The 14,845-nt window shown below is 40.5% G+C and overlaps 1 protein-coding gene across 1 annotated transcript in view; it reads left to right on the forward strand.

The window, feature by feature from the left end:
• Hsd17b3 (hydroxysteroid 17-beta dehydrogenase 3) overlaps positions 1-14,845 on the forward strand; it is a 44,073-nt gene that overhangs the window by 10,342 nt on the left and 18,886 nt on the right. The gene's annotated exons all lie outside the window — the stretch shown is intronic.

Genomic DNA, 14,845 nt, shown 5'->3' on the forward strand with positions numbered 1-14,845 from the left:
CTCATTTTTATTTTTTAGAAGAAGACCAAGTTCCCACAGAATGATTTCAAACTCTCCCAAAACAATGCCTCCCAATAACCTAAAGACCTCTCTCTAGCCTTACCAGTTAGGTCCTACACTTACTATTACCATTACACAGAGGACCAGCCTTCCAAGCACGCGAACCTTTGTGGAACAAATCATGTCAACTGTAATAGGATGGAAATTGGGTCTTCACTGACTTTAGCTGGTAGCAATGGTGATAGAGCCTTGAGGTTTGGATCCTCAGGCCCAAACTCCAGCAGTTTTCAATTTCAGATCTGACCACTTGCCTGACATATAAAGTGATGTGATGAAGGGCAAAGAAAGGAGTTTTATTACAGGACCGTTACAGGAGGCAGCATCTATTTACACTTTCAGTCCTCTTAGAAAGTACAAACATTTGCCCTAGGTTAAATAGGGAAGATTAGTGGCAAGGGGAGGGTTATGCATACTGATTAAATGTGCCTACTTACAGATGTGGCCTGGTTGGCTTTCAGTTATGTTTTGTTTCTCAAGGAGATTTTTTGTTTTAAATCACAGAACTATCTGAAGGGACCAGGAAGTTTGTCACTAGTGTATAGTGGGTGATCTCATGAGCATTTGACAATTCTTTCTTTTGAGAAATTTTACTTGTATCACAGGTTAAAAAAAAAAAGGTATTGTCTGTCTGAGGGGAAGTTTGCCTTTTGCCACAAGATGCTTATAGACAAATCCTTTCCTTCCTGGAGGTGGCTGTAACTGCAAGAGAGAATGGCTCCGAACAAAGGATACAGATGCCAAGTGAAGGATCTGGATGCCCAGTTTTATCTTGCTTTTGGTTAATTCAGAGGCCTAACAAAAATAGCTTTTAAATCGCTTCATACAGAGTGTCCTCCTTCACCTTTCCTAGTTCCAATTGGCTATGTGGGTAAGGAATCCCTCATTGCATCCAGCATGAGAATCTTGTTTTCCTGCTTAGTCTTTGCTGAAGCAGAAGAGAAGGGGGCATGATTTTTCTCCCTAGGGCTTTAGCTTAGAATACAACAGTTAGTGAAAATATTTTCTGATGCTAGGCTTCCCCTGGTCTAGTCCTTTAGTTAGAGAGAGTAAGCTTTCCTTGGAATTTTCCATATCTGCCCCTGGTGGCATTTGTGTTTTGCCACCTTCTCCAATTTAAGTAATAAAAAACGAAAGAAAAGAAAAGCCCAGAAAATTACCACTGTGCTATTCCTCAGATGCTGCCCCCCCCCAAAAAAAATCCCATCGTAACACCCATTTAAAAAAAAAAAAAAACTTGCTCTTAATTGTGAGAATAGAGAGAAGTTGTAACACTCTATCCTTGGGAGACTTATACTATGTTGCATTTTAACCTAGTGTGTGTTTGTGATTAAAGTGACAAGAGAGGATCTGTTAAAGGAATTTCAAACAGTACTAGAGAGAAGTGGAGGAAAGTTGTGCAAAAAGTTGGGCTGGGGAGAGGAAAGACCAGGGTGGGCTCTTGCCCTGCTCCCATAACTTAAGACCACCATTTCTATCCCCTCAGCACCTGAATTCAAGCTTTCTTTTATTCTCTGCCACACAGAGGAAGCCCTGTCTTTCTTTGCGTTCCCACCGTACAGTGTAGATTAGCAGCTCCAAGCACCTTCCCCTGACCCAGGCCCCACAACGAGTCAAAGGAAAACAAGGCCCATTCACCAGAGTGGCGGCCATTCTGCCCCAGCATGGCCACGGAGGGTTCCGGGAAAGTCTGTGGGCTGCAGCTTAAGGCTGTGAAAAGAGCCAGACAGTGTAAGGGGCCTGTCAGCCTGAACTTTCTGGAAATGAGATTGAGTCCTGCTCAAGCAGACAAAAGGAACAATGTGGGCCCAGACAATCGAGGGTTCTCCCTGCCCCCCTCTGGGCTCAGACCACTTCACTGGGAACCTTTAGATGCTCTGTGGCTCTTGAGACAAATGGCACAATTAAGGAGAGGCTTGAAGCTCACCAGGCAGAGAGCATCCTTTGTGCTGGAAATGCAAATTGTTTTCTATTTAATGGACAATTTCCCCTTCAGGAGGCTGGGGAAGTGGATTGTGAGAGACAAAGGTGCTTAATTCTTCAGCCATCCTTTTGATGGATTCCAGGATTCCAAGTTGGAAGTGGCCGAGGTAAATTTTCCTTAGAGAGGGACTTGGCCACCAGTGAAGGAGGAGGGATGTGAAATGAGACCATCGTTGATTTAAGATTTTTTAATTATTGTTTTAGTTTTAAAATATATCAAGTTGTGTGGTGATAGCTCATTGTGGCTTTATTTGGCATTTCCTGAATGCCTAATGATATTTATGTATATATTTTACATTCCAAGAGGTATAAAAAGGAAAATAGCAACAACAATAAGAAAACAAAAAGCCACCATCTCTTTGTCCAGATAAATCCTGTTAAAGGTAATGAAATAATACTGGATCTAACTGATGCCATTTGGCCACATTTGGAGGATAGGGAGTTTAACTAGTACCATCTTGCCTTTATGGTGGAAGCAGGGAAGTTCTATCTCTAGATGGAACACCCCCAGGTGATGGGCCTTCCTGAATTCCTAGAGGCAGGGGCTTGGGGTCTTGGATGATAGTTAGTTGACCTATCAGTCTTGTGTCTTCAGCTTGTGAGACTCTAGAGTTCTTATGACCCTGCCCCCTGCCCCTGCCCCTATTTAGGCCTAGACTAGCTCAGATACCATATGCCATGCTTTATCTCTCTTCTCTAATTACCATGGTGCCCAGCTTCAGCTTTCCATTGCCACTGATCTGGTTTGTTGGTATTGTTTTTATTTTTTAAGTTTTTGAAAATTTTATTGTCAAGGTAATATATAGAGGAGTTACAGTTACATTCAACAGGTAATGGGTATATTACTTCTTGCACCTTGATACCCCTTCTCATGTTTTTGTCCCCATTTCCCTCCTTCACCCCCCAAATCATCTTGTTTCCCTCCTTCCCTTCCCTATTTCAAATATATAGATAGATAGATAGATAGATAGATAGATAGATAGATAGATAGATAGATATACAATATACTAGGTAGCAAAATCAGATACAGTAACCACATGAGGTCAACCATAAGAGAGAAAAAGAGAAAAGAAATGACCTAGTAAGATTAAGACCAGCAATCACAAAGATAAGCCTCTTATTTCATATCCTAGAGTTAATTTCATTTAGTCTCATCCTATATGTTTGTATTGTTTTTGTGCTTTTTCTTTCCTCTCCTACCCTTATGGCTCAGTTTCCCAGCAGTGTTAAGTGTATTCAAAGCAGCTCTAGGTCTTTGAGACAGGAATCCACCTGCAGCCTCTGGCTTTCTAACAAGGACTTTCAATTCAGCCCCTTAAAATGTGGCTTCTCTATTTTCTTGTGTCCAAATTCCCATCTAACAATAAGAGCAATGCAGGCAAAACATACAGAAATACACAGAAAGAGGAAGTCAAGTCTTTTTTATCAACTCAACCCTCACCTGACTTCTCTCTGTAAAGGCAACCAAGGTTAAAAGTCTCAAGTTTCCTTCAGGAAATGTAAAGGAAAAAAATCATGCTTTTCAGAAAAATTAAAGAAAATCCATACTCATCTAGTAATGTAGATATTAGTAGTATGATGAAGAGTGAGAGGGCATTTTCCTGATGGATGACTCTGTGTGGGAGAATGGAAGAGATAGGACCCCTCAGCTTCCCAGGAAAGGGAAGAAAAACATTTCCTGCCTCTCTCATAGGAAATAGGATTGAAGACTCAAAATGGTGATTCTTACCTGGGCTCTTTATACTTTCTGATCTGGGAGAATATATGTGCTTGAGTGATATAGTAACCCCTAAATATTAGAGACAAGTTTTGAGTGGTTCTGTTACTCCAAACATGGCTATTGTGAATCTTATTATTCTAAAACGTAAAAATGAGACCTAGGCCTCCCCAAAACACAGAGACAATAAGTGAGTTGAAGGAATTCCATTTGCCAGCCATGACCTATTTGCTCTCATATCTACTCATTCACATAGTTTGTAGCCTTTTGCTGGATGCCAGTTGCTTATGTCTATCATCCTTCTTACTCTGGAGACTGACATCTGGAGGAGAATAGTTCAAGGTCAGTCCCTGCAGAAAAATCTGAGTGATTCCATCTTCAAAATAACCAGCAAAAAGCAGGGCAGAAGGCTCAAGTATTAGGTGTGACAGCTGTAAACAATAGTGAGAAGCTAGGCACGGTGGCTCATGCCTGTAATCCTAGCTACTCAGGAGGCTGAGATCTGAGGATCATGGTTCAAAGCCAGCCTGGGCACAAAAAGTCCATGAGACTCTTATTTCCAATTTACCACCAGAGAACCAAAAGTGGCTCTGTGGCTCAAGAGGTAGAGCACTAACCTTGAGCTGAAGAGCTCAGGGAAAAGTGAAATCCTAAGTTCAAATTTCATTATTGTCTATTAAAAGAAAAGTTTATAGCTTAAGCTCTTAAAGGAGGTGAAAATCTATCTGCTACATTTAGTAATGTAGATAAATGTATTTTTCTTATTATTAATAAAAGACAGTTTGAGTCATTTTTGTCTGCAGAAGTCGTTACTTCCTTTGAACAATCAATTCAAAATTTGTCAAAGAGATATATTTGGGGTGAGTATAGACTCTCTCTCCCATTGTTTACTTGATATCATTCCAGGAGACCGGCCACAGCAAAGGCACAAGGGAGAGTCTCATTCTTTGTAAAGGTGTCTGGATATCCCAGACCAGGCATGTGCAAGTCTTTCTTAATCAGCTTCACATGGAGGTAGACATGTCATGGATATTCAGAGCCAGGGATGTGGATTGGTAATTTACCAAGACAGGAGAAGAGGATCTTTTAGGATGCCAGCACAAGAGAGATAGACGAGCAGCTAGGCAGAAGACTGTGGTGATGTTGCTTCTCTATCCAGATATGGAGCGGGGGCAGGCTGTTATAGGATTACTGGGTTTCTGTTGATTGGCAATTCTCCTTGTGTTACTTTTGCAGATCATGGTTTAAACACAAGGAACAGCTTGACCATTTGGTTTTTGTAGCTGTATTTCCTCTGGCCTAGTTCTTGGCCTTGAGTGGCTTCTTCATTCCACCTGGCCTGTTTCTTGTGCTTGACTCATCAGCATTCTTCCTAAACTTTGGTATTTCTCTATCTGTCATGTTCTCTTAAATGAAGGCCTCTTCTGCAGAAAGAGGTGATTTTTTTTTCTTTTTGCTTCATGAATAATGTTGTAAAGCATGACTTTGTTCATACATTTGAACACACATCCTTACCAGTAAGACTGCTAGCTTAACAGATCTGAGAACAGATAGGAGAGGATTAGAAGTCTTTTATTTATGTTAGCATGAAATTTTATGTATTTTACTTTTTGTTATGCCAATGTATAAAAATACATATTCTGGGCTGGAAGCATGGCCTAGTGGTAAGCGTGCTTGCCTGTCATGCAAGAAGCCCTGGGTTCAATTCCTTGGTACCACATACACAGAAAAATCCTGAAGTGATGCTGTGGCTCAAGTGAGAATGCCCAAGAACAGTGCTCAGGCCCCAAGTTCAAATCCCGGGACTGGCAAACAAAAATCGAAACAAAACAACAACAACAAAAAAAAACAAAAAAATAACCCCACATATTCTTGGCTATTAGTGCTCAGAGAATGCTAGAACCACATACTTGAAGGGTTGTCTGTCTGTCCTCCCCCATATTTGGGCTGTTTTTGTGCCACTCCTCAACATCTGTGAGGGCTCCCTGCATTCAGGGTAGCACACAAAGGTAATCACAGTTCTTAAGGTGATGTCTCTGGCAGTTGCAGGTCATGGCTCAGAGTTGGTCCCAGCTTTAAAATCACTTGGCTTTACTATATCAGACAAGCCCAAGAGGAAAGAAGTACTGTCCTTGAATGTTGCCATGTGCTTCCTTTGTAGTGTGCAGACCTGTCTTCGGTCAACAAGGCAGCATTTTTCCTAATCTCTAACCCTCTACACCACTCTTGGCCTCTCAGTGTGTTCCTCCCATTGGCCTTAACTGAGAACAGTGATTTCTGTTTCTTTGGACACAGTGTATTTTCTTTCTTTCTTTCTTTCTTCCTTCCTTCCTTCCTTCCTTCCTTCCTTCCTTCCTTCCTTCCTTCCTTCTTTCCTTTTGTTCTTTCTTTCTTCCTTTCTTTTCTCTCCCTTCCTTCCTTCCTTCCTTCCTTCCTTCCTTCCTTCCTTCCTTCCTTCCTCTTTCCTTCCTCCTTCCTTCCTTTCTTCCCCTCCCTTCCCCTCCCTCCCTCTCTCTTCTTTCTTTTTCTTTGCCAGTTCTGGGGCTTGAATTCAGGGCCAGAGCACTGTCCTTAGGCCTTTTCCTCAAGGCTAGCACTCTGCCACTTGACCCACAGCACCATTTTCAGTATGTGGTACCAAGGAATCCAGTCTGGCTCTCCATGCATACTAGACAAGCACTCTACCACTAGGCCAAACTCGTATTTTCCTATGATGTTCCATTCGGTCTGATCCCAGCTTTGAATTTCTTAGGTACATGATAGTGTACAATGTGTGTGTGTGTGTGTGTGTGTAAGAGAGAGAGAGAGGGAGAGCAGAGATGCAGAGAGAACAAACAAGAATGGATATAATACAGCTATTAAAAAAATAATAAAAGGTTTTAAAAACCTCCGGCCCTTGAATCACTCAACCAAAGATCCCTGTGTCCTAGAAGTTGCTTGCACATCATTCCTTGTTTCCCTTCCCTCACCATCCTGAATATTATATTAATAATTTCCTTGATCTTTTTTGTTGTTTTTTTGGTGTCGTAATTGGGTCTCAAACCCAGCCTCCTGCACTTACCTATGAACTATGTCTCCAGCCCTACTTTCTTTTCTTTTTACTCCTCTTCTTCCTTCTCTTCTTCCTTCTTTTTCTTCTTGCTAGTACTGAAGTTTAAACTCAGGCCTAGCTTTTGCTTAGCTGGCTTGTTCACAGCTAGTGCTGTATATCACTTTAACCACACCTCCAGGCCTGTTCGTTTTTTTTTTTTTTTTTTTTTTAGTGCTTATTGTGAAGATAGTCTTGGGACTTTTCTGACCCCTAACACTAACTATGCCTGGAGGTTCTTTTTGAGGCACAATTTAAACTACTTGTTTATATACTATCACATTTTTTTAAAAAAATTGCCATTGGTACTAGTTTTTAGTGATGATAGAATGAGTAGAGTTTTGAAATTTTCCTGGTTGAGTCCATGAGACTCTTATCTCCAATTAACCACCAAAATCCCTGAAATGGAGCTGTGGTTCAAGTGGTAGAGCCTCTGAGGGAAAAAGCTAAGGGACAGTGCCCAGACCTGGAGTTCAAGACCCAGTACTGGCAAACAAATAGAGGGAGGAAAGGTAAGCAAAAGCAATCATTATATTCAATGTAAATTAATTAAAATTGAATTGTGTAACTTGGTGTAGAGAGAAATAAGTAAAAAAGATGATCAAGATGCATTATTTTCATAACCTGACATAAAATTGAAACCTCTTAGCCAGACACTGGTGGCTCATATCTGTAATCCTAAATACTCAGGAAACTGCGATCTGAAGATTGTGGTTTAAAGCCATTCTGGGCAGGAAAGTCTGTGAAACTCTTATCTCTAATAAACTACTTTAAAAAGCCAAGAAGTAGAGCTGTGACTCAAGTGGAAAGCATGGGCCTTGAGCAAAAGAAACTTAGGGGCAGAGCTCAGGTCCTGAGTTCAAGCCCCAGGACCTGTACACATACAACACACACGCGCACACGCACACACACACACACACACACACACAATTTGAAACCTCTCTGTACAATTACACTGGTGGCTGGTGTCCGTGCTCACTTTTTATTGGTCCGGATAGGGTTTCTAGCACTTTCCTGCCCATCCTTTCCTGGAACTAGGATCTTTCCATTCTCAGTCTCTCAAGCAGCTGGGGTTGCTGGAATAAGGCATTGGTGCCAGGCTGACATTTGTCAGTCTTATCAGGCATTTCAGAGCCAACTTTCCAAAGAATACAATGTTTCTCAGTGTTTGAATATGTCGATTACATTAAGTGTATTACTGATTTTATTTTCTGGACAGTTTGGTTCAGTGGCCAATTACTGAAAAGACACATGAAACCCACACACATACCAGGGCTGACAGGGCATCTTTTTTTTTTTTGCCAGTCCTGGGTTTGGGCTCAGGGCCTGAGCACTGTCCTTGGACTTTCTCAAGGCTAGAGCTCTACCACTTGAGCCTCAGCACCACTTCCGGCTTTTTCTATGTATGTGGTACCGAGGAATTGAACCTGGGTCTTCATGTATGCTAGGCAAACACTCTACCACTAGGCCAAACTCATGGCCCCGGTACATCTTTTAATATCATTTTTATTGTGGCATTCTGTTTTATTTTATTTTTATGATGCTGGGATGGTATGCAGAGCTTCTCACTCTCAGGACAGGTGCTATACCCCATTCCCTGGCCTTCTGTAGGTCTTTAAAGTACTATAAAGTTGGTTTGAAGTGGTTCTTTTGCTCTTCCATTTTTGTTTTTTGGCACTGGTGCTAGGACTTGACCTTAGACTTTCACGCTCTTGCTTGGCTTTTTCTGCTCAAGGATGGCACTCTACCACCTGAGCCATGCCTCCATTTTTGGCTTTTTGGTGGTTAAGTAAAGGTAAGAGTGTCATTGACTTTTCCGTTCAGACTGACTTTAAATTGTGATCCTCATGCTGAGATCTGAAGATCATGGTTCAGAATCAGTCCAGGCACGGAAGTCCGTGAGACTCTTATCCCCAAATGACTACCGCAAAGCCGGAGTGGGGCTGTGGTTCCAGCGACAGCATGCTAGCCAAGAAAGAATGAAAGAAAGAAAAAAAGAAGGGAGGGAGGGAGGGAGGGAGGGAGGGAGAAAGAGAGAAAGAGAGAGGGGGGAGGGAGGGAAGGAGGGAGGCAGGGAGAGAACGGAAGGAAGGAAGGAAGGAAGGAAGGAAGGAAGGAAGGAAGGAAGGAAGGAAGGAAGGAAGGCAGACAGACAGACAAAAGAAAGAAAGAAAGAAAGAAAGAAAGAAAGAAAGAAAGAAAGAAAGAAAGAAAGAAAGAAAGGCACATTAACAGTTACAGTTACTGTAAGTGCCTCGTGTTCAATGTGTATTGTAGTCCGGGGTTAACAAATTATATTCCACTAACAAAACCCAGTTCCTATACTGTCTATGTTCATTCATGTGTTGTGAAAAGCAAGTTTCTCAAATAAAGCAAAAGGTTTGACTATCTTCTCTTTTGTAGATGAAATATACTATCTTTTGATATAAAAAATAAATAAATAAATTGTGATCCTCAGATCTCAGCTTCTTCACTAGCCAGGGTTAGAGGTATGAGTATGATGTTTTAAAATAGAGCACAGTTGCATATTCAGTTCTGAACATTTATAGGATTTAACGTGAGGTTATAATTGTGGCTATTTATCCAGAAAAGTTCAAAGGATAGACAAGTATTTTTCCTTCAATGTTGTAAAAACATAGTTTTGAAACACAAATATGTGTTTGCACTTGTTAAAGTTTTATTCCACTTGGTAGGGAGACAGGAGCAAAATACTTTCACCACCATCAATCCCAGCTACTTTTCTGCAGGGCGATGACCTTGCCCCTCTGGGTGGCTTCACCATAGACTATAAAATCAGCCCTGTGTTTCTAATCTTGCTGGCTCTGTGTTATCTGCACCTTCATCAGCTGAGAACTTCTCTGTGAGAACACAGTTTCCTGCCCAAGGATGTCAGATAACATCAGTAGACTTATTTGAAAATATTCTAGGGTGATATTAATTTTAAAAAAGCAAGTAATCATTTTATTTGTTTCTAAGCTTGGATTGGTATTTAACCATTTATCATCAAACTATAAAACTCACTATCAGGATGTGTCTGGTTTTATTCATTGCTAAGATTAGAGGTAGCCTTAGCTAAAATATAAATTAAAATGCCAAGTGCTGGTGGCTCAGGCCTGTAGCTACTCAGGAAGACTAAGGTTTAAAGTAGAAAAGTAAGTAGAAAAGTCCACAAGGTCTTATCTTTAAAATAATCAGTTATGGAGGCACAACTTAAGCAGTAGAGCACCAGCCAAGCAAGTAAGCTGAGCAAGCATGAAACCCAGAGTTCAAACCCCAGTACCATGATAAATACATAAATACAAAATAAAATGGCTGAAGACAGCTACCAAGCAACATTTGCAGATGAGAAAATTAGATTTAATAGCCAGAGTCTTGTAAAAACTTAGAATTGATACAGAATTAGGCTAATACATAGAAAATAGAAGTTGGAACCATAGCTTAGTAACAGAACACTTGCTTAGCAAGCCCCAGGCCATACATTCAAACCCAGTCCAATATATATAGACATACAGACACACCTACATGGGTACATAGCAGATGTCATGGAGAGACACAATTCATAACCATGTCCATCTAAATATACATGGAGGTCTACGCAAGCGGCTTATATTCTAAGGTTTTCTATTTTCTTCCATTCTCATTCCATTTCTTCTCCTCCTTTGTCATCTTAATTGTTCATCCGAGCCAGCAGAGACTGAGTCATTTCTATGGATCCACCGTCTGGTGTTGGTTTCGTTCATGATCAACCCCCTTTCCAGGCTCTCTCTTCCAAAACTGGAAGTGATCTTTTGGTTGAAATCTATTCTTAGAAAATATATATTTCTTTGTATATGTTTTCTCCTTATGTATAAATGACTTGGATATTTACTAACTCAGATGTAGTACTTGTCTTTCTGTATTTACTTTGGCTAAAAATGTGACCCTTCTTGTAACTCACTTCATTAGAAATGACAAATTTGCTTTTGTTAGATTATAATCAAATGCAATGCTCCATTACATAATATAAGATAAAACTATGGGGCCTTTATGTCAAAAGGTAGAGCTACTAGATGGACAAAAAAGAGCCAGGAGTAAGGTGAGGCCAGGGACCGTGAAATCCATAGTGAGTCTGTCCTTGAATTGTCTACCTGGCTTCTTCACTTGTCTCATCCTATTTCTGGTCCTGGGAAAAATAACTTAGATCTCTGACTCACTGTATAGAGGAGATTATTCTGCATACCAGGTACACCAGATTCTGTATTTGATCCTTAGCAATTAAAGACAGAAACAGAGGCAGAGAGACACAGAGAGCGAATATTGAGGAATTAAATGCATGTACTTGGAAGACACAAACAAAAGATAGCATTCCCTGCATTATCTACAGAAGACATGATATGAGAATGAGCTGTGGACTTACTTTTGTTTCAAATCTCTGAGATTGGAACAGGTTTAGTACTGCCAAATTGCTTCTCCTGTGCTGCCTACCACAGTTATCAAGGGGAGAAAGGCAACAAAGAAAACAGAATAAATGAGAAAACAGTAAGATAGGAGAAGTAAGTGTAACAAATACGAACTTCAATAAGTGTGACTTGGTTACTTTTGCTGATAAGTTAGATACGGAGATGAGACTTAAGAATATGAATTACTGGATGTTGGATTCAGGGAGGATGAAAATTAAGGAACGGGACTGGAGATGTTCCTTAAGGAACACAGTGCTTGCCTAGCATGTGCAAGCTCTGGGTTTGATCTTAGTGAATAAGAGAAATAAAGAAAAAAAGGAAGGAAGAGAAGAAAGAAGGAAGAGAAGGAGGGAGTTAAGGAGGGAGGGAGGGTGGAAGGAAGAAAGGAAGGAAAGAAGGATGAAAGGAAAGGAAAGGAAGAGATGAAAGAGGAAGGAAGAGAAGGAAGGGAAAATAGGGAAAAAGAAGGGAGGGAAATAAATAAATCAGAGAATGGAAAAATATATATTCAGAAAACACAAACAACAGAAAAGAATAGAAGAAATATTAATGTCAGACAAAAATAATTCTATAGAACAAATAATGAATTTTCATATTGGTAAAATTCATACTAATATTTAGTCTCATCTATATAATGTTAGAAGGTGGAAAGCAGAAGCTAATCAAAACACAAGTGATTAGCAAATTACCCTCACTGTGAGAGATTGTCATATCTTTTTCAGAAGCAGAGTTATAACATAAACCTGTGGCATAAATTAGCAGAACTCACCCTCTCCTGAGGCATAATCAGTCATTCTGGCTGTCCCCTTTTCACCTTAAGTCCTGTCAAGTTATGGCCACCTCTTAGATGGAAACAAGGTCCTATGTTCACTTCTAGGTATAAATATAGTTTCCTTTCCATGGTTCCCTGTGTACAATCAGCTGTAACCATCAAAATGACCTAGTGTTAGAGCGCTTGCCTAGCATGCTCAAAGTCCTGGGTTTGATTCCTCAGTACTGTATATATAGAAAAAGCCGGAAATGGTGCTGTGGCTCAAGTGGTAGAGCTCCAGTCTTGAGCATAGAAGCTCAGGGACAGTGTCCAGGCCCAGCCCAGAACTGTGTGTGTGTGTGTGTGTGTGTGTGTGTGTGTGTGTGTGTGTGTGTGTGTGTGTCCAACAACATACTGTGACATTTCCTCTTTCCTTGCTTAGCATTTCTGCTCTGTGTGGTGACTCATTGTGGTATGTGAACCCTCCAGGAAGATCAGAGAGAGTGAGAAGGAGGAGAAAGAAAGAAAGAAAGAGAAGACTATACAGCTACCTGTTTCCTAAGGATGCCTCAGTCTCTGGGTCTGGTGACTGGCCCTCCCTCACTCTCTGCTATGTGTGGTTCTATAATCCCTCTTCACTTCAGAGAACGGGGCTTTCTCATCACCTGCTTGGCCCCATCTTGAAGCTCCCTAGGTCCCAAAACACCAGTCAACACCTATTATTCAGAAGATTCCAAGGATGATAGAAGCTCTTGTGTCAGGAACTAGGAACTAAGACCAGCTATGAAAACAAAGGATGTTCCTACCATCTCTGACCCATGGTAGTGATCAAATGGAATTGAACTGGAGAATATTCGTTTGGCATACACAAATTGGGATATTGATTGGGAATATAAGATTTTTTTTAGCAACTCTGGGGCAAGAACTTGGCTGAAGAGCAGTTTCATATTTGTTGTGATATCACAGGCTCACAGTTTTTCTTGGTTATCTCTCTGAAGTCTTGTGATATGATATCTGCTGTACCTTAGCACTTTTGATGAAACTTCTAATTGGATGCCTTCTTGTATGAATAAGAAATAATTAAGGAGTAAAGGATTGTTTTTCTTTGTTTGTATTTGGTTGTACTAGTACTGGGGCTTAAACTCAGGGCCTCATGCTCTTGCTTGGCTTTTTCACTAAAGGTTGATGCTCTATCACTTGAACTACAGTTCCATTTCAGCTGTTTGGTGGTTAATTGGAGGGAAGGGTGTCACGGGCTTTCCTGCTCTTGCTGGTTTCCAACCATGGTTCTTAGATTGAAGTGTCTTGAATAGCTAGGATTACTGGCCTGGGCAACTGGCACCTGACTGTCAAGGGGTTTTGAAGATCTATTCATACTGGTTTAACCAATATTTGGTAAGTTTTAATGATGAATCCAAAGCTAGAAACCATACAAAAGAAGCTGTGGTCTTAGGAACTGAAATTTTGAATTAAAAAGTTTGCATGGCTTAAAGTCAGCAATCCAGGGAATACAGAAGGATGGGAGATTGTATGGAAAGAATAGGGCATTGATTCCTCAGTACTACGTACATAGAAAAAGCTGAAAGTGGTGCTGAGGCTCAAGTGGTAGAGCCCTAGCTTTGAAAAAGCCCAAGGACAGAGCTCAAGCACTGAGTTCAAGCCCCAGGACTGGCAAAAAAAATACAGATAGTGTTATTAAAATATTCCTCTTATCTATATTAGCAAACTATTCTTCAGTGTAGACTCTTATCTCCAACAAACTACTGGAAAACTGGAAGTAGCGCTGAGGCTCCGGATAGCCTTGAGCTGAAGAGCTCAGGGACAGCATGCCCAGGCCCAGAGTCTAAGCCCCACGACCAACCCCCCTGCCCCTCCAAAAGTAAATAAATAAAAGGCCAATACAAAAAAGGGCTAAAGATATAGCTTAAGTGGTAAAGCACCTGCCTCACAACTGGGAACCCTGAATTCAAACCGCGATACTGCAAAATAACCAAAAAACAAGTTGAAGTAATTTACTCTTCTATCCAAAGAACTATTTAAAAGAGTGATGGGAATATATAAAAGCAACCTAAAGCTAAGCTACAAAACACTATAAACAATAAATAAATAAAAAGAGCCAAGTGATTTTCCACCCTGTACTGGAGAAGTACAGACAATTCTTAGAGATAAGACATCACTTAAGTTAAAATGAATGTTGCAAGGCAATACTTAAAGTCACAATTATATGTGATAAAAAGAAATAAACTCTACAAAAGAAACTTATTTGTCTCTGTACTGTGTATGCCCAAAGATGCAAAAAGGAGATTAGCGAAGGATCACTAATATACAGAGGAAGAGAACGGTACTGGGTGAGAAGACAGGACCAGGGCCAATCAGGGCATTTTTTTCTCTTGGTATTGCTTGAGATTTTTTTTTCTTTTTGATAGTACTGGGATTTACCAACACTGGGACTTGCACTTTTTAGACAGATGCTCTACTACTTGAGCCATGTATGCCTCTAGTCTTTTGATTTTTGCTGTTTTTCAAATAGGAACTCCTGTTTTGACTTCTAGTGTATCTGGGACCACAGGTGAAAACCATTGTACTTAGCTTTTGGGTTAAGATGAGGTATCACTAACTTTTCCCCTGGGATAGCCATGAACTGCCATCCTCCTAATCTCGACCTCCTGAGTAGCTGGAATTACAGATGTGGGCTGTCATACTTGGACTTAAAAAACATCTTTTCTGATGAGAACGTGTTGCTGTATTTTATTAAATTCAATTTGGTAAATTAGAATAGTAAGTTAAAGTGAAGGTATTCTTCTCTAGAT

The sequence above is a fragment of the Megascapheus bottae genome, chromosome 3 (assembly GCF_031878675.1).
Source record: "Megascapheus bottae isolate mThoBot1 chromosome 3, mThoBot2.hap1, whole genome shotgun sequence".
Taxonomy (NCBI): Eukaryota; Metazoa; Chordata; class Mammalia; order Rodentia; family Geomyidae; genus Megascapheus; species Megascapheus bottae.